The sequence below is a fragment of the Symphalangus syndactylus genome, chromosome 6, assembly GCF_028878055.3.
Source record: "Symphalangus syndactylus isolate Jambi chromosome 6, NHGRI_mSymSyn1-v2.1_pri, whole genome shotgun sequence".
In the NCBI taxonomy this organism is placed as follows: Eukaryota; Metazoa; Chordata; class Mammalia; order Primates; family Hylobatidae; genus Symphalangus; species Symphalangus syndactylus.
In genome coordinates, this window is record NC_072428.2 from 5,422,304 (window position 1) to 5,441,047 (window position 18,744).

Below are 18,744 nucleotides of genomic sequence, written 5' to 3' on the forward strand. Positions count from 1 at the left end.
CAAAAGTATGGTTTAACTCTGTTAGCTGAATGCACAGATCAGAAAGAAGTTTCACCGAATGATTCTGTGTAGTTTATATTTGAAGACATTCCTTTTTCCACTAGTACCCTCTTAGCGCTCCGAATCTCCACTTGCATTTTCTACAAAAAGAGTGTTTCATAACTGCTCAATCAAAAATATGTTTTATCTCTGTTAACTGAATTTACAGATCAGAAATAAGTTTCACAGAATGCATCTGTGTAATTTTTATTTGAAGATATTCTTTTTCCCAATGTAGGCCTCTTAGCGCTTAGCATGTCCAATTGCAGTTTCTACAGAAAGAGTGTTTCAGAACGGCTCAATCAAAAGTAAGGTTCAACTCTGTTAGTTGAATGCACAGAACAGAAAGAATTTTCACAGAATGCTACTGTGTAGTTTATATTTGAATATATTCCTTTTTCCACTATTACCCTCTTAGCGCTCCGAATGTCCACTTGCATTTTCTACAGAAAGAGTGTTCAGAACTGCGCAATCAAAAGTATGGTTTAACTCTGTTAGCTTAATGAACATATCAGAAATAAGTTTCACACAATGCTTCTGTGTAGTTTTTATTTGAAGATATTATTTTTCCCAATAGAGGCCTCTTAGCGCTCAGAATGTCCAATTGCAGTTTCTACAGAAAGAGTGTTTCAGAAAGGCTCAATCAAAAGTAAGTTTCAACTCTGTTAGTTGAATGCACAGAACAGAAAGAAGTTTCATACAATGCTTCTGTGTAGTTTATATTTGAACATATTCTTTTTTCCACTATTACCCACTTAGCGCTACGAATGTCCAGTTGCATTTTCTACAGACAGAGTGTTTCAAAACTGCTCAATCAAAAGTATGGTTTAACTCTGTTAGCTGAATGCTCAGATCAGAAATAAGTTTCACAGAATGCTTCTGTGTAGTTTATATTTGAATATATTCCTTTTTCCACTACTACTCTCTTAGCGCTCCAAATGTCCAGTTGCATTTTCTACAGAAAGAGTGTTCAGATCTGCTCAATCAAAAGTATGGTTTAACTCTGTTAGCTGAATGCACAGATCAGAAAGACGTTTCACAGAATGATTCTGTGTAGTTTATATTTGGAGACATTCCTTTTTCCACTATTACCCTCTTAGCGCTCCGAATCTCCACTTGCATTTTCTACAGAAAGAGTGTTTCAGAACGGCTCAATCAAAACTAAGGTTCAAATCTTTTAGTTGAACAAACAGAACAGAAAGAAGTTTCACACAATTCTTCTGTGTAGTTTTTATTTGTAGACATTCTTTTTCCCAATATAGGCCTCTTAGCGCTCCGAATGTCCAATTGCAGTTTCTACAGAAAGAGTGTTTCAGAACGGCTCAATCAAAAGTAAGGTTCAACTATGTTAGTTGAATGCACAGAACAGAAAGAAGTTTCATACAATGCTTCTGTGTAGTTTATATTTGAACATATTCTTTATTCCACTATTACCCACTTAGCGCTACGAATGTCCAGTTGCATTTTCTACAGACAGAGTGTTTCAAAACTGCTCAATCAAAAGTATGGTTTAACTCTGTTAGCTGAATGCTCAGATCAGAAAGAAGTTTCACAGAATGCTTCTGTGTAGTTTATATTTGAATATATTCCTTTTTCCACTACTACGCTCTTAGCGCTCCAAATGTCCAGTTGCATTTTCTACTGAAAGAGTGTTCAGATCTGCTCAATCAAAAGTATGGTTTAACTCTGTTAGCTGAATGCACAGATCAGAAAGAAGTTTCACCGAATGATTCTGTGTAGTTTATATTTGAAGACATTCCTTTTTCCACTAGTACCCTCTTAGCGTTCCGAATCTCCACTTGCATTTTCTACAAAAAGAGTGTTTCATAACTGCTCAATCAAAAATATGTTTTATCTCTGTTAACTGAATTTACAGATCAGAAATAAGTTTCACAGAATGCATCTGTGTAGTTTTTATTTGAAGATATTCTTTTTCACAATGTAGGCCTCTTAGCGCTTAGCATGTCCAATTGCAGTTTCTACAGAAAGAGTGTTTCAAAACGGCTCAATGAAAAGTAAGGTTCAACTCTGTTAGTTGAATGCACAGAACAGAAAGAAGTTTCACAGAATGCTACTGTGTAGTTTATATTTGAATATATTCCTTTTTCCACTATTACCCTCTTAGCGCTCCGAATGTCCACTTGCATTTTCTACAGAAAGAGTGTTCAGAACTGCGCAATCAAAAGTATGGTTTAACTCTGTTAGCTTAATGAACATATCAGAAATAAGTTTCACACAATGCTTCTGTGTAGTTTTTATTTGAAGATATTATTTTTCCCAATAGAGGCCTCTTAGCGCTCAGAATGTCCAATTGCAGTTTCTACAGAAAGAGGGTTTCAGAAAGGCTCAATCAAATGTAAGGTTCAACTCTGTTAGTTGAATGTACAGAACAGAAAGAAGTTTCATACAATGCTTCTGTGTAGTTTATATTTGAACATATTCTTTTCTCCACTATTACCCACTTAGCGCTACGAATGTCCAGTTGCATTTTCTACAGACAGAGTGTTTCAAAATTGCTCAATCAAAAGTATGGTTTAACTCTGTTAGCTGAATGCTCAGATCAGAAAGAAGTTTCACAGAATGCTTCTGTGTAGTTTATATTTGAATATATTCCTTTTTCCACTACTACGCTCTTAGCGCTCCAAGTGTCCAGTTGCATTTTCTACAGAAAGAGTGTTCAGATCTGCTCAATCAAAAGTATGGTTTAACTCTGTTAGCTGAATGCACAGATCAGAAAGAAGTTTCACCGAATGATTCTGTGTAGTTTATATTTGAAGACATTCCTTTTTCCACTATTACCCTCTTAGCGCTCCGAATCTCCACTTGCATTTTCTTCAAAAAGAGTGTTTCATAACTGCTCAATCAAAAATATGTTTTATCTCTGTTAACTGAATTTACAGATCAGAAATAAGTTTCACAGAATGCATCTGTGTAGTTTTTATTTGAAGATATTCTTTTTTTCAATGTAGTCCTCTTAGCGCTTAGCATGTCCAATTGCAGTTTCTACAGAAAGAGTGTTTCAGAACGGCTCAATCAAAAGTAAGGTTCAACTCTGTTAGTTGAATGCACAGAACAGAAAGAATTTTCACAGAATGCTACTGTGTAGTTTATATTTGAATATATTCCTTTTTCCACTATTACCCTCTTAGCGCTCCGAATGTCCACTTGCATTTTCTACAGAAAGAGTGTTCAGAACTGCGCAATCAAAAGTATGGTTTAACTCTGTTAGCTTAATGAACATATCAGAAATAAGTTTCACACAATGCTTCTGTGTAGTTTTTATTTGAAGATATTATTTTTCCCAATAGAGGCCTCTTAGCGCTCAGAATGTCCAATTGCAGTTTCTACAGAAAGAGTGTTTCAGAAAGGCTCAATCAAAAGTAAGGTTCAACTCTGTTAGTTGAATGCACAGAACAGAAAGAAGTTTCATACAATGATTCTGTGTAGTTTATATTTGAACATATTCTTTTTTCCACTATTACCCACTTAGCGCTACGAATGTCCAGTTGCATTTTCTACAGACAGAGTGTTTCAAAACTGCTCAATCAAAAGTATGGTTTAACTCTGTTAGCTGAATGCTCAGATCAGAAAGCAGTTTCACAGAATGCTTCTGTGTAGTTTATATTTGAATATATTCCTTTTTCCACTACTACTCTCTTAGCGCTCCAAATGTCCAGTTGCATTTTCTACAGAAAGAGTGTTCAGATCTGCTCAATCAAAAGTATGTTTTAACTCTGTTAGCTGAATGCACAGATCAGAAAGAAGTTTCACAGAATGATTCTGTGTAGTTTATATATGGAGACATTCCTTTTTCCACTATTACCCTCTTGGCGCTCCGAATCTCCACTTGCATTTTCTACAGAAAGAGTGTTTCAGAACGGCTCAATCAAAACTAAGGTTCAACTCTTTTAGTTGAACAAACAGAACAGAAAGAAGTTTCACACAATTCTTCTGTGTAGTTTTTATTTGTAGACATTCTTTTTCCCAATATAGGCCTCTTAGCGCTCAGAATGTCCAATTGCAGTTTCTACAGAAAGAGTGTTTCAGAACGGCTCAATCAAAAGTAAGGTTCAACTCTGTTAGTTGAATGCACAGAACAGAAAGAAGTTTCATACAATGCTTCTGTGTAGTTTATATTTGAACATATTCTTTTTTCCACTATTACCCACTTAGCGCTACGAATGTCCAGTTGCATTTTCTACAGACAGAGTGTTTCAAAACTGCTCAATCAAAAGTATGGTTTAACTCTGTTAGCTGAATGCTCAGATCAGAAAGAAGTTTCACAGAATGCTTCTGTGTAGTTTATATTTGAATATATTCCTTTTTCCACTACTACGCTCTTAGCGCTCCAAATGTCCAGTTGCATTTTCTACAGAAAGAGTGTTCAGATCTGCTCAATCAAAAGTATGGTTTAACTCTGTTAGCTGAATGCACAGATCAGAAAGAAGTTTCACCGAATGATTCTGTGTAGTTTATATTTGAAGACATTCCTTTTTCCACTAGTACCCTCTTAGCGCTCCGAATCTCCACTTGCATTTTCTACAAAAAGAGTGTTTCATAACTGCTCAATCAAAAATATGTTTTATCTCAGTTAACTGAATTTACAGATCAGAAATAAGTTTCACAGAATGCATCTGTGTAATTTTTATTTGAAGATATTCTTTTTCCCAATGTAGGCCTCTTAGCGCTTAGCATGTCCAATTGCAGTTTCTACAGAAAGAGTGTTTCAGAACGGCTCAATCAAAAGTAAGGTTCAACTCTCTTAGTTGAATGCACAGAACAGAAAGAATTTTCACAGAATGCTACTGTGTAGTTTATATTTGAATATATTCCTTTTTCCACTATTACCCTCTTAGCGCTCCGAATGTCCACTTGCATTTTCTACAGAAAGAGTGTTCAGAACTGCGCAATCAAAAGTATGGTTTAACTCTGTTAGCTTAATGAATATATCAGAAATAAGTTTCACACAATGCTTCTGTGTAGTTTTTATTTGAAGATATTATTTTTCCCAGTAGAGGCCTCTTAGCGCTCAGAATGTCCAATTGCAGTTTCTACAGAAAGAGTGTTTCAGAAAGGCTCAATCAAAAGTAAGGTTCAACTCTGTTAGTTGAATGCACAGAACAGAAAGAAGTTTCATACAATGATTCTGTGTAGTTTATATTTGAACATATTCTTTTTTCCACTATTACCCACTTAGCGCTACGAATGTCCAGTTGCATTTTCTACAGATAGAGTGTTTCAAAACTGCTCAATCAAAAGTATGGTTTAACTCTGTTAGCTGAATGCTCAGATCAGAAAGAAGTTTCACAGAATGCTTCTGTGTAGTTTATATTTGAATATATTCCTTTTTCCACTACTACTCTCTTAGCGCTCCAATTGTCCAGTTGCATTTTCTACAGAAAGAGTGTTCAGATCTGCTCAATCAAAAGTATGGTTTAACTCTGTTAGCTGAATGCACAGATCAGAAAGAAGTTTCACAGAATGATTCTGTGTAGTTTATATTTGGAGACATTCCTTTTTCCACTATTACCCTCTTAGCGCTCCGAATCTCCACTTGCATTTTCTACAGAAAGAGTGTTTCAGAACGGCTCAATCAAAACTAAGGTTCTACTCTTTTAGTTGAACAAACAGAACAGAAAGAAGTTTCACACAATTCTTCTGTGTAGTTTTTATTTGTAGACATTCTTTTTCCCAATATAGGCCTCTTAGCGCTCCGAATGTCCAATTGCAGTTTCTACAGAAAGAGTGTTTCAGAACGGCTCAATCAAAAGTAAGGTTCAACTATGTTAGTTGAATGCACAGAACAGAAAGAAGTTTCATACAATGCTTCTGTGTAGTTTATATTTGAACATATTCTTTTTTCCACTATTACCCACTTAGCGCTACGAATGTCCAGTTGCATTTTCTACAGACAGAGTGTTTCAAAACTGCTCAATCAAAAGTATGGTTTAACTCTGTTAGCTGAATGCTCAGATCAGAAAGAAGTTTCACAGAATGCTTCTGTGTAGTTTATATTTGAATATATTCCTTTTTCCACTACTACGCTCTTAGCGCTCCAAGTGTCCAGTTGCATTTTCTACAGAAAGAGTGTTCAGATCTGCTCAATCAAAAGTATGGTTTAACTCTGTTAGCTGAATGCACAGATCAGAAAGAAGTTTCACCGAATGATTCTGTGTAGTTAATATTTGAAGACATTCCTTTTTCCACTAGTACCCTCTTAGCGCTCCGAATCTCCACTTGCATTTTCTACAAAAAGAGTGTTTCATAACTGCTCAATCAAAAATATGTTTTATCTCTGTTAACTGAATTTACAGATCAGAAATAAGTTTCACAGAATGCATCTGTGTAGTTTTTATTTGAAGATATTCTTTTTCCCAATGTAGGCCTCTTAGCGCTTAGCATGTCCAATTGCAGTTTCTACAGAAAGAGTGTTTCAAAACGGCTCAATCAAAAGTAAGGTTCAACTCTGTTAGTTGAATGCACAGAACAGAAAGAAGTTTCACAGAATGCTACTGTGTAGTTTATATTTGAATATATTCCTTTTTCCACTATTACCCTCTTAGCGCTCCGAATGTCCACTTGCATTTTCTACAGAAAGAGTGTTCAGAACTGCGCAATCAAAAGTATGGTTTAACTCTGTTAGCTTAATGAACATATCAGAAATAAGTTTCACACAATGCTTCTGTGTAGTTTTTATTTGAAGATATTATTTTTCCCAATAGAGGCCTCTTAGCGCTCAGAATGTCCAATTGCAGTTTCTACAGAAAGAGTGTTTCAGAAAGGCTCAATCAAAAGTAAGGTTCAACTCTGTTAGTTGAATGCACAGAACAGAAAGAAGTTTCATACAATGCTTCTGTGTAGTTTATATTTGAACATATTCTTTTCTCCACTATTACCCACTTAGCGCTACGAATGTCCAGTTGCATTTTCTACAGACAGAGTGTTTCAAAATTGCTCAATCAAAAGTATGGTTTAACTCTGTTAGCTGAATGCTCAGATCAGAAAGAAGTTTCACAGAATGCTTCTGTGTAGTTTATATTTGAATATATTCCTTTTTCCACTACTACTCTCTCAGCGCTCCAAATGTCCAGTTGCATTTTCTACAGAAAGAGTGTTCAGATCTGCTCAATCAAAAGTATGATTTAACTCTGTTAGCTGAATGCACAGATCAGAAAGAAGTTTCACCGAATGATTCTGTGTAGTTTATATTTGAAGACATTCCTTTTTCCACTATTACCCTCTTAGCGCTCCGAATCTCCACTTGCATTTTCTTCAAAAAGAGTGTTTCATAACTGCTCAATCAAAAATATGTTTTATCTCTGTTAACTGAATTTACAGATCAGAAATAAGTTTCACAGAATGCATCTGTGTAGTTTTTATTTGAAGATATTCTTTTTTTCAATGTAGTCCTCTTAGCGCTTAGCATGTCCAATTGCAGTTTCTACAGAAAGAGTGTTTCAGAACGGCTCAATCAAAAGTAAGGTTCAACTCTGTTAGTTGAATGCACAGAACAGAAAGAATTTTCACAGAATGCTACTGTGTAGTTTAGATTTGAATATATTCCTTTTTCCACTATTACCCTCTTAGCGCTCCGAATGTCCACTTGTATTTTCTACAGAAAGAGTGTTCATAACTGCGCAATCAAAAGTATGGTTTAACTCTGTTAGCTTAATGAACATATCAGAAATAAGTTTCACACAATGCTTCTGTGTAGTTTTTATTTGAAGATATTATTTTTCCCAATAGAGGCCTCCTAGCGCTCAGAATGTCCAATTGCAGTTTCTACAGAAAGAGTGTTTCAGAAAGGCTCAATCAAAAGTAAGGTTCAACTGTGTTAGTTGAATGCACAGAACAGAAAGAAGTTTCATACAATGCTTCTGTGTAGTTTATATTTGAACATATTCTTTTTTCCACTATTACCCACTTAGCGCTACGAATGTCCAGTTGCATTTTCTACAGACAGAGTGTTTCAAAACTGCTCAATCAAAAGTATGGTTTAACTCTGTTAGCTGAATGCTCAGATCAGAAAGAAGTTTCACAGAATGCTTCTGTGTAGTTTATATTTGAATATATTCCTTTTTCCACTACTACTCTCTTAGCGCTCCAAATGTCCAGTTGCATTTTCTACAGAAAGAGTGTTCAGATCTGCTCAATCAAAAGTATGGTTTAACTCTGTTAGCTGAATGCACAGATCAGAAAGAAGTTTCACAGAATGATTCTGTGTAGTTTATATTTGGAGACATTCCTTTTTCCACTATTACCCTCTTGGCGCTCCGAATCTCCACTTGCATTTTCTACAGAAAGAGTGTTTCAGAACGGCTCAATCAAAACTAAGGTTCAACTCTTTTAGTTGAACAAACAGAACAGAAAGAAGTTTCACACAATTCTTCTGTGTAGTTTTTATTTGTAGACATTCTTTTTCCCAATATAGGCCTCTTAGCGCTCAGAATGTCCAATTGCAGTTTCTACAGAAAGAGTGTTTCAGAACGGCTCAATCAAAAGTAAGGTTCAACTCTGTTAGTTGAATGCACAGAACAGAAAGAAGTTTCATACAATGCTTCTGTGTAGTTTATATTTGAACATATTCTTTTTTCCACTATTACCCACTTAGCGCTACGAATGTCCAGTTGCATTTTCTACAGACAGAGTGTTTCAAAACTGCTCAGTCAAAAGTATGGTTTAACTCTGTTAGTTGAATGCACAGAACAGAAAGAATTTTCACAGAATGCTACTGTGTAGTTTATATTTGAATATATTCCTTTTTCCACTATTACCCTCTTAGCGCTCCGAATGTCCACTTGCATTTTCTACAGAAAGAGTGTTCATAACTGCGCAATCAAAAGTATGGTTTAACTCTGTTAGCTTAATGAACATATCAGAAATAAGTTTCACACAATGCTTCTGTGTAGTTTTTATTTGAAGATATTATTTTTCCCAATAGAGGCCTCCTAGCGCTCAGAATGTCCAATTGCAGTTTCTACAGAAAGAGTGTTTCAGAAAGGCTCAATCAAAAGTAAGGTTCAACTGTGTTAGTTGAATGCACAGAACAGAAAGAAGTTTCATACAATGCTTCTGTGTAGTTTATATTTGAACATATTCTTTTTTCCACTATTACCCACTTAGCGCTACGAATGTCCAGTTGCATTTTCTACAGACAGAGTGTTTCAAAACTGCTCAATCAAAAGTATGGTTTAACTCTGTTAGCTGAATGCTCAGATCAGAAAGAAGTTTCACAGAATGCTTCTGTGTAGTTTATATTTGAATATATTCCTTTTTCCACTACTACTCTCTTAGCGCTCCAAATGTCCAGTTGCATTTTCTACAGAAAGAGTGTTCAGATCTGCTCAATCAAAAGTATGGTTTAACTCTGTTAGCTGAATGCACAGATCAGAAAGAAGTTTCACAGAATGATTCTGTGTAGTTTATATTTGGAGACATTCCTTTTTCCACTATTACCCTCTTGGCGCTCCGAATCTCCACTTGCATTTTCTACAGAAAGAGTGTTTCAGAACGGCTCAATCAAAACTAAGGTTCAACTCTTTTAGTTGAACAAACAGAACAGAAAGAAGTTTCACACAATTCTTCTGTGTAGTTTTTATTTGTAGACATTCTTTTTCCCAATATAGGCCTCTTAGCGCTCAGAATGTCCAATTGCAGTTTCTACAGAAAGAGTGTTTCAGAACGGCTCAATCAAAAGTAAGGTTCAACTCTGTTAGTTGAATGCACAGAACAGAAAGAAGTTTCATACAATGCTTCTGTGTAGTTTATATTTGAACATATTCTTTTTTCCACTATTACCCACTTAGCGCTACGAATGTCCAGTTGCATTTTCTACAGACAGAGTGTTTCAAAACTGCTCAGTCAAAAGTATGGTTTAACTCTGTTAGCTGAATGCTCAGATCAGAAAGAAGTTTCACAGAATGCTTCTGTGTAGTTTATATTTGAATATATTCCTTTTTCCACTACTACGCTCTTAGCGCTCCAAATGTCCAGTTGCATTTTCTACAGAAAGAGTGTTCAGATCTGCTCAATCAAAAGTATGGTTTAACTCTGTTAGCTGAATGCACAGATCAGAAAGAAGTTTCACCGAATGATTCTGTGTAGTTTATATTTGAAGACATTCCTTTTTCCACTAGTACCCTCTTAGCGCTCCGAATCTCCACTTGCATTTTCTACAAAAAGAGTGTTTCATAACTGCTCAATCAAAAATATGTTTTATCTCTGTTAACTGAATTTACAGATCAGAAATAAGTTTCACAGAATGCATCTGTGTAATTTTTATTTGAAGATATTCTTTTTCCCAATGTAGGCCTCTTAGCGCTTAGCATGTCCAATTGCAGTTTCTACAGAAAGAGTGTTTCAGAACGGCTCAATCAAAAGTAAGGTTCAACTCTGTTAGTTGAATGCACAGAACAGAAAGAATTTTCACAGAATGCTACTGTGTAGTTTATATTTGAATATATTCCTTTTTCCACTATTACCCTCTTAGCGCTCCGAATGTCCACTTGCATTTTCTACAGAAAGAGTGTTCAGAACTGCGCAATCAAAAGTATGGTTTAACTCTGTTAGCTTAATGAACATATCAGAAATAAGTTTCACACAATGCTTCTGTGTAGTTTTTATTTGAAGATATTATTTTTCCCAATAGAGGCCTCTTAGCGCTCAGAATGTCCAATTGCAGTTTCTACAGAAAGAGTGTTTCAGAAAGGCTCAATCAAAAGTAAGTTTCAACTCTGTTAGTTGAATGCACAGAACAGAAAGAAGTTTCATACAATGCTTCTGTGTAGTTTATATTTGAACATATTCTTTTTTCCACTATTACCCACTTAGCGCTACGAATGTCCAGTTGCATTTTCTACAGACAGAGTGTTTCAAAACTGCTCAATCAAAAGTATGGTTTAACTCTGTTAGCTGAATGCTCAGATCAGAAATAAGTTTCACAGAATGCTTCTGTGTAGTTTATATTTGAATATATTCCTTTTTCCACTACTACTCTCTTAGCGCTCCAAATGTCCAGTTGCATTTTCTACAGAAAGAGTGTTCAGATCTGCTCAATCAAAAGTATGGTTTAACTCTGTTAGCTGAATGCACAGATCAGAAAGACGTTTCACAGAATGATTCTGTGTAATTTATATTTGGAGACATTCCTTTTTCCACTATTACCCTCTTAGCGCTCCGAATCTCCACTTGCATTTTCTACAGAAAGAGTGTTTCAGAACGGCTCAATCAAAACTAAGGTTCAAATCTTTTAGTTGAACAAACAGAACAGAAAGAAGTTTCACACAATTCTTCTGTGTAGTTTTTATTTGTAGACATTCTTTTTCCCAATATAGGCCTCTTAGCGCTCCGAATGTCCAATTGCAGTTTCTACAGAAAGAGTGTTTCAGAACGGCTCAATCAAAAGTAAGGTTCAACTATGTTAGTTGAATGCACAGAACAGAAAGAAGTTTCATACAATGCTTCTGTGTAGTTTATATTTGAACATATTCTTTATTCCACTATTACCCACTTAGCGCTACGAATGTCCAGTTGCATTTTCTACAGACAGAGTGTTTCAAAACTGCTCAATCAAAAGTATGGTTTAACTCTGTTAGCTGAATGCTCAGATCAGAAAGAAGTTTCACAGAATGCTTCTGTGTAGTTTATATTTGAATATATTCCTTTTTCCACTACTACGCTCTTAGCGCTCCAAATGTCCAGTTGCATTTTCTACTGAAAGAGTGTTCAGATCTGCTCAATCAAAAGTATGGTTTAACTCTGTTAGCTGAATGCACAGATCAGAAAGAAGTTTCACCGAATGATTCTGTGTAGTTTATATTTGAAGACATTCCTTTTTCCACTAGTACCCTCTTAGCGTTCCGAATCTCCACTTGCATTTTCTACAAAAAGAGTGTTTCATAACTGCTCAATCAAAAATATGTTTTATCTCTGTTAACTGAATTTACAGATCAGAAATAAGTTTCACAGAATGCATCTGTGTAGTTTTTATTTGAAGATATTCTTTTTCACAATGTAGGCCTCTTAGCGCTTAGCATGTCCAATTGCAGTTTCTACAGAAAGAGTGTTTCAAAACGGCTCAATCAAAAGTAAGGTTCAACTCTGTTAGTTGAATGCACAGAACAGAAAGAAGTTTCACAGAATGCTACTGTGTAGTTTATATTTGAATATATTCCTTTTTCCACTATTACCCTCTTAGCGCTCCGAATGTCCACTTGCATTTTCTACAGAAAGAGTGTTCAGAACTGCGCAATCAAAAGTATGGTTTAACTCTGTTAGCTTAATGAACATATCAGAAATAAGTTTCACACAATGCTTCTGTGTAGTTTTTATTTGAAGATATTATTTTTCCCAATAGAGGCCTCTTAGCGCTCAGAATGTCCAATTGCAGTTTCTACAGAAAGAGGGTTTCAGAAAGGCTCAATCAAATGTAAGGTTCAACTCTGTTAGTTGAATGTACAGAACAGAAAGAAGTTTCATACAATGCTTCTGTGTAGTTTATATTTGAACATATTCTTTTCTCCACTATTACCCACTTAGCGCTACGAATGTCCAGTTGCATTTTCTACAGACAGAGTGTTTCAAAATTGCTCAATCAAAAGTATGGTTTAACTCTGTTAGCTGAATGCTCAGATCAGAAAGAAGTTTCACAGAATGCTTCTGTGTAGTTTATATTTGAATATATTCCTTTTTCCACTACTACGCTCTTAGCGCTCCAAGTGTCCAGTTGCATTTTCTACAGAAAGAGTGTTCAGATCTGCTCAATCAAAAGTATGGTTTAACTCTGTTAGCTGAATGCACAGATCAGAAAGAAGTTTCACCGAATGATTCTGTGTAGTTTATATTTGAAGACATTCCTTTTTCCACTATTACCCTCTTAGCGCTCCGAATCTCCACTTGCATTTTCTTCAAAAAGAGTGTTTCATAACTGCTCAATCAAAAATATGTTTTATCTCTGTTAACTGAATTTACAGATCAGAAATAAGTTTCACAGAATGCATCTGTGTAGTTTTTATTTGAAGATATTCTTTTTTTCAATGTAGTCCTCTTAGCGCTTAGCATGTCCAATTGCAGTTTCTACAGAAAGAGTGTTTCAGAACGGCTCAATCAAAAGTAAGGTTCAACTCTGTTAGTTGAATGCACAGAACAGAAAGAATTTTCACAGAATGCTACTGTGTAGTTTATATTTGAATATATTCCTTTTTCCACTATTACCCTCTTAGCGCTCCGAATGTCCACTTGCATTTTCTACAGAAAGAGTGTTCAGAACTGCGCAATCAAAAGTATGGTTTAACTCTGTTAGCTTAATGAACATATCAGAAATAAGTTTCACACAATGCTTCTGTGTAGTTTTTATTTGAAGATATTATTTTTCCCAATAGAGGCCTCTTAGCGCTCAGAATGTCCAATTGCAGTTTCTACAGAAAGAGTGTTTCAGAAAGGCTCAATCAAAAGTAAGGTTCAACTCTGTTAGTTGAATGCACAGAACAGAAAGAAGTTTCATACAATGATTCTGTGTAGTTTATATTTGAACATATTCTTTTTTCCACTATTACCCACTTAGCGCTACGAATGTCCAGTTGCATTTTCTACAGACAGAGTGTTTCAAAACTGCTCAATCAAAAGTATGGTTTAACTCTGTTAGCTGAATGCTCAGATCAGAAAGCAGTTTCACAGAATGCTTCTGTGTAGTTTATATTTGAATATATTCCTTTTTCCACTACTACTCTCTTAGCGCTCCAAATGTCCAGTTGCATTTTCTACAGAAAGAGTGTTCAGATCTGCTCAATCAAAAGTATGTTTTAACTCTGTTAGCTGAATGCACAGATCAGAAAGAAGTTTCACAGAATGATTCTGTGTAGTTTATATATGGAGACATTCCTTTTTCCACTATTACCCTCTTGGCGCTCCGAATCTCCACTTGCATTTTCTACAGAAAGAGTGTTTCAGAACGGCTCAATCAAAACTAAGGTTCAACTCTTTTAGTTGAACAAACAGAACAGAAAGAAGTTTCACACAATTCTTCTGTGTAGTTTTTATTTGTAGACATTCTTTTTCCCAATATAGGCCTCTTAGCGCTCAGAATGTCCAATTGCAGTTTCTACAGAAAGAGTGTTTCAGAACGGCTCAATCAAAAGTAAGGTTCAACTCTGTTAGTTGAATGCACAGAACAGAAAGAAGTTTCATACAATGCTTCTGTGTAGTTTATATTTGAACATATTCTTTTTTCCACTATTACCCACTTAGCGCTACGAATGTCCAGTTGCATTTTCTACAGACAGAGTGTTTCAAAACTGCTCAATCAAAAGTATGGTTTAACTCTGTTAGCTGAATGCTCAGATCAGAAAGAAGTTTCACAGAATGCTTCTGTGTAGTTTATATTTGAATATATTCCTTTTTCCACTACTACGCTCTTAGCGCTCCAAATGTCCAGTTGCATTTTCTACAGAAAGAGTGTTCAGATCTGCTCAATCAAAAGTATGGTTTAACTCTGTTAGCTGAATGCACAGATCAGAAAGAAGTTTCACCGAATGATTCTGTGTAGTTTATATTTGAAGACATTCCTTTTTCCACTAGTACCCTCTTAGCGCTCCGAATCTCCACTTGCATTTTCTACAAAAAGAGTGTTTCATAACTGCTCAATCAAAAATATGTTTTATCTCAGTTAACTGAATTTACAGATCAGAAATAAGTTTCACAGAATGCATCTGTGTAATTTTTATTTGAAGATATTCTTTTTCCCAATGTAGGCCTCTTAGCGCTTAGCATGTCCAATTGCAGTTTCTACAGAAAGAGTGTTTCAGAACGGCTCAATCAAAAGTAAGGTTCAACTCTCTTAGTTGAATGCACAGAACAGAAAGAATTTTCACAGAATGCTACTGTGTAGTTTATATTTGAATATATTCCTTTTTCCACTATTACCCTCTTAGCGCTCCGAATGTCCACTTGCATTTTCTACAGAAAGAGTGTTCAGAACTGCGCAATCAAAAGTATGGTTTAACTCTGTTAGCTTAATGAATATATCAGAAATAAGTTTCACACAATGCTTCTGTGTAGTTTTTATTTGAAGATATTATTTTTCCCAGTAGAGGCCTCTTAGCGCTCAGAATGTCCAATTGCAGTTTCTACAGAAAGAGTGTTTCAGAAAGGCTCAATCAAAAGTAAGGTTCAACTCTGTTAGTTGAATGCACAGAACAGAAAGAAGTTTCATACAATGATTCTGTGTAGTTTATATTTGAACATATTCTTTTTTCCACTATTACCCACTTAGCGCTACGAATGTCCAGTTGCATTTTCTACAGATAGAGTGTTTCAAAACTGCTCAATCAAAAGTATGGTTTAACTCTGTTAGCTGAATGCTCAGATCAGAAAGAAGTTTCACAGAATGCTTCTGTGTAGTTTATATTTGAATATATTCCTTTTTCCACTACTACTCTCTTAGCGCTCCAATTGTCCAGTTGCATTTTCTACAGAAAGAGTGTTCAGATCTGCTCAATCAAAAGTATGGTTTAACTCTGTTAGCTGAATGCACAGATCAGAAAGAAGTTTCACAGAATGATTCTGTGTAGTTTATATTTGGAGACATTCCTTTTTCCACTATTACCCTCTTAGCGCTCCGAATCTCCACTTGCATTTTCTACAGAAAGAGTGTTTCAGAACGGCTCAATCAAAACTAAGGTTCTACTCTTTTAGTTGAACAAACAGAACAGAAAGAAGTTTCACACAATTCTTCTGTGTAGTTTTTATTTGTAGACATTCTTTTTCCCAATATAGGCCTCTTAGCGCTCCGAATGTCCAATTGCAGTTTCTACAGAAAGAGTGTTTCAGAACGGCTCAATCAAAAGTAAGGTTCAACTATGTTAGTTGAATGCACAGAACAGAAAGAAGTTTCATACAATGCTTCTGTGTAGTTTATATTTGAACATATTCTTTTTTCCACTATTACCCACTTAGCGCTACGAATGTCCAGTTGCATTTTCTACAGACAGAGTGTTTCAAAACTGCTCAATCAAAAGTATGGTTTAACTCTGTTAGCTGAATGCTCAGATCAGAAAGAAGTTTCACAGAATGCTTCTGTGTAGTTTATATTTGAATATATTCCTTTTTCCACTACTACGCTCTTAGCGCTCCAAGTGTCCAGTTGCATTTTCTACAGAAAGAGTGTTCAGATCTGCTCAATCAAAAGTATGGTTTAACTCTGTTAGCTGAATGCACAGATCAGAAAGAAGTTTCACCGAATGATTCTGTGTAGTTTATATTTGAAGACATTCCTTTTTCCACTAGTACCCTCTTAGCGCTCCGAATCTCCACTTGCATTTTCTACAAAAAGAGTGTTTCATAACTGCTCAATCAAAAATATGTTTTATCTCTGTTAACTGAATTTACAGATCAGAAATAAGTTTCACAGAATGCATCTGTGTAGTTTTTATTTGAAGATATTCTTTTTCCCAATGTAGGCCTCTTAGCGCTTAGCATGTCCAATTGCAGTTTCTACAGAAAGAGTGTTTCAAAACGGCTCAATCAAAAGTAAGGTTCAACTCTGTTAGTTGAATGCACAGAACAGAAAGAAGTTTCACAGAATGCTACTGTGTAGTTTATATTTGAATATATTCCTTTTTCCACTATTACCCTCTTAGCGCTCCGAATGTCCACTTGCATTTTCTACAGAAAGAGTGTTCAGAACTGCGCAATCAAAAGTATGGTTTAACTCTGTTAGCTTAATGAACATATCAGAAATAAGTTTCACACAATGCTTCTGTGTAGTTTTTATTTGAAGATATTATTTTTCCCAATAGAGGCCTCTTAGCGCTCAGAATGTCCAATTGCAGTTTCTACAGAAAGAGTGTTTCAGAAAGGCTCAATCAAAAGTAAGGTTCAACTCTGTTAGTTGAATGCACAGAACAGAAAGAAGTTTCATACAATGCTTCTGTGTAGTTTATATTTGAACATATTCTTTTCTCCACTATTACCCACTTAGCGCTACGAATGTCCAGTTGCATTTTCTACAGACAGAGTGTTTCAAAATTGCTCAATCAAAAGTATGGTTTAACTCTGTTAGCTGAATGCTCAGATCAGAAAGAAGTTTCACAGAATGCTTCTGTGTAGTTTATATTTGAATATATTCCTTTTTCCACTACTACTCTCTCAGCGCTCCAAATGTCCAGTTGCATTTTCTACAGAAAGAGTGTTCAGATCTGCTCAATCAAAAGTATGGTTTAACTCTGTTAGCTGAATGCACAGATCAGAAAGAAGTTTCACCGAATGATTCTGTGTAGTTTATATTTGAAGACATTCCTTTTTCCACTATTACCCTCTTAGCGCTCCGAATCTCCACTTGCATTTTCTTCAAAAAGAGTGTTTCATAACTGCTCAATCAAAAATATGTTTTATCTCTGTTAACTGAATTTACAGATCAGAAATAAGTTTCACAGAATGCATCTGTGTAGTTTTTATTTGAAGATATTCTTTTTTTCAATGTAGTCCTCTTAGCGCTTAGCATGTCCAATTGCAGTTTCTACAGAAAGAGTGTTTCAGAACGGCTCAATCAAAAGTAAGGTTCAACTCTGTTAGTTGAATGCACAGAACAGAAAGAATTTTCACAGAATGCTACTGTGTAGTTTAGATTTGAATATATTCCTTTTTCCACTATTACCCTCTTAGCGCTCCGAATGTCCACTTGTATTTTCTACAGAAAGAGTGTTCATAACTGCGCAATCAAAAGTATGGTTTAACTCTGTTAGCTTAATGAACATATCAGAAATAAGTTTCACACAATGCTTCTGTGTAGTTTTTATTTGAAGATATTATTTTTCCCAATAGAGGCCTCCTAGCGCTCAGAATGTCCAATTGCAGTTTCTACAGAAAGAGTGTTTCAGAAAGGCTCAATCAAAAGTAAGGTTCAACTCTGTTAGTTGAATGCACAGAACAGAAAGAAGTTTCATACAATGCTTCTGTGTAGTTTATATTTGAACATATTCTTTTTTCCACTATTACCCACTTAGCGCTACGAATGTCCAGTTGCATTTTCTACAGACAGAGTGTTTCAAAACTGCTCAATCAAAAGTATGGTTTAACTCTGTTAGCTGAATGCTCAGATCAGAAAGAAGTTTCACAGAATGCTTCTGTGTAGTTTATATTTGAATATATTCCTTTTTCCACTACTACTCTCTTAGCGCTCCAAATGTCCAGTTGCATTTTCTACAGAAAGAGTGTTCAGATCTGCTCAATCAAAAGTATGGTTTAACTCTGTTAGCTGAATGCACAGATCAGAAAGAAGTTTCACAGAATGATTCTGTGTAGTTTATATTTGGAGACATTCCTTTTTCCACTATTACCCTCTTGGCGCTCCGAATCTCCACTTGCATTTTCTACAGAAAGAGTGTTTCAGAACGGCTCAATCAAAACTAAGGTTCAACTCTTTTAGTTGAACAAACAGAACAGAAAGAAGTTTCACACAATTCTTCTGTGTAGTTTTTATTTGTAGACATTCTTTTTCCCAATATAGGCCTCTTAGCGCTCAGAATGTCCAATTGCAGTTTCTACAGAAAGAGTGTTTCAGAACGGCTCAATCAAAAGTAAGGTTCAACTCTGTTAGTTGAATGCACAGAACAGAAAGAAGTTTCATACAATGCTTCTGTGTAGTTTATATTTGAACATATTCTTTTTTCCACTATTACCCACTTAGCGCTACGAATGTCCAGTTGCATT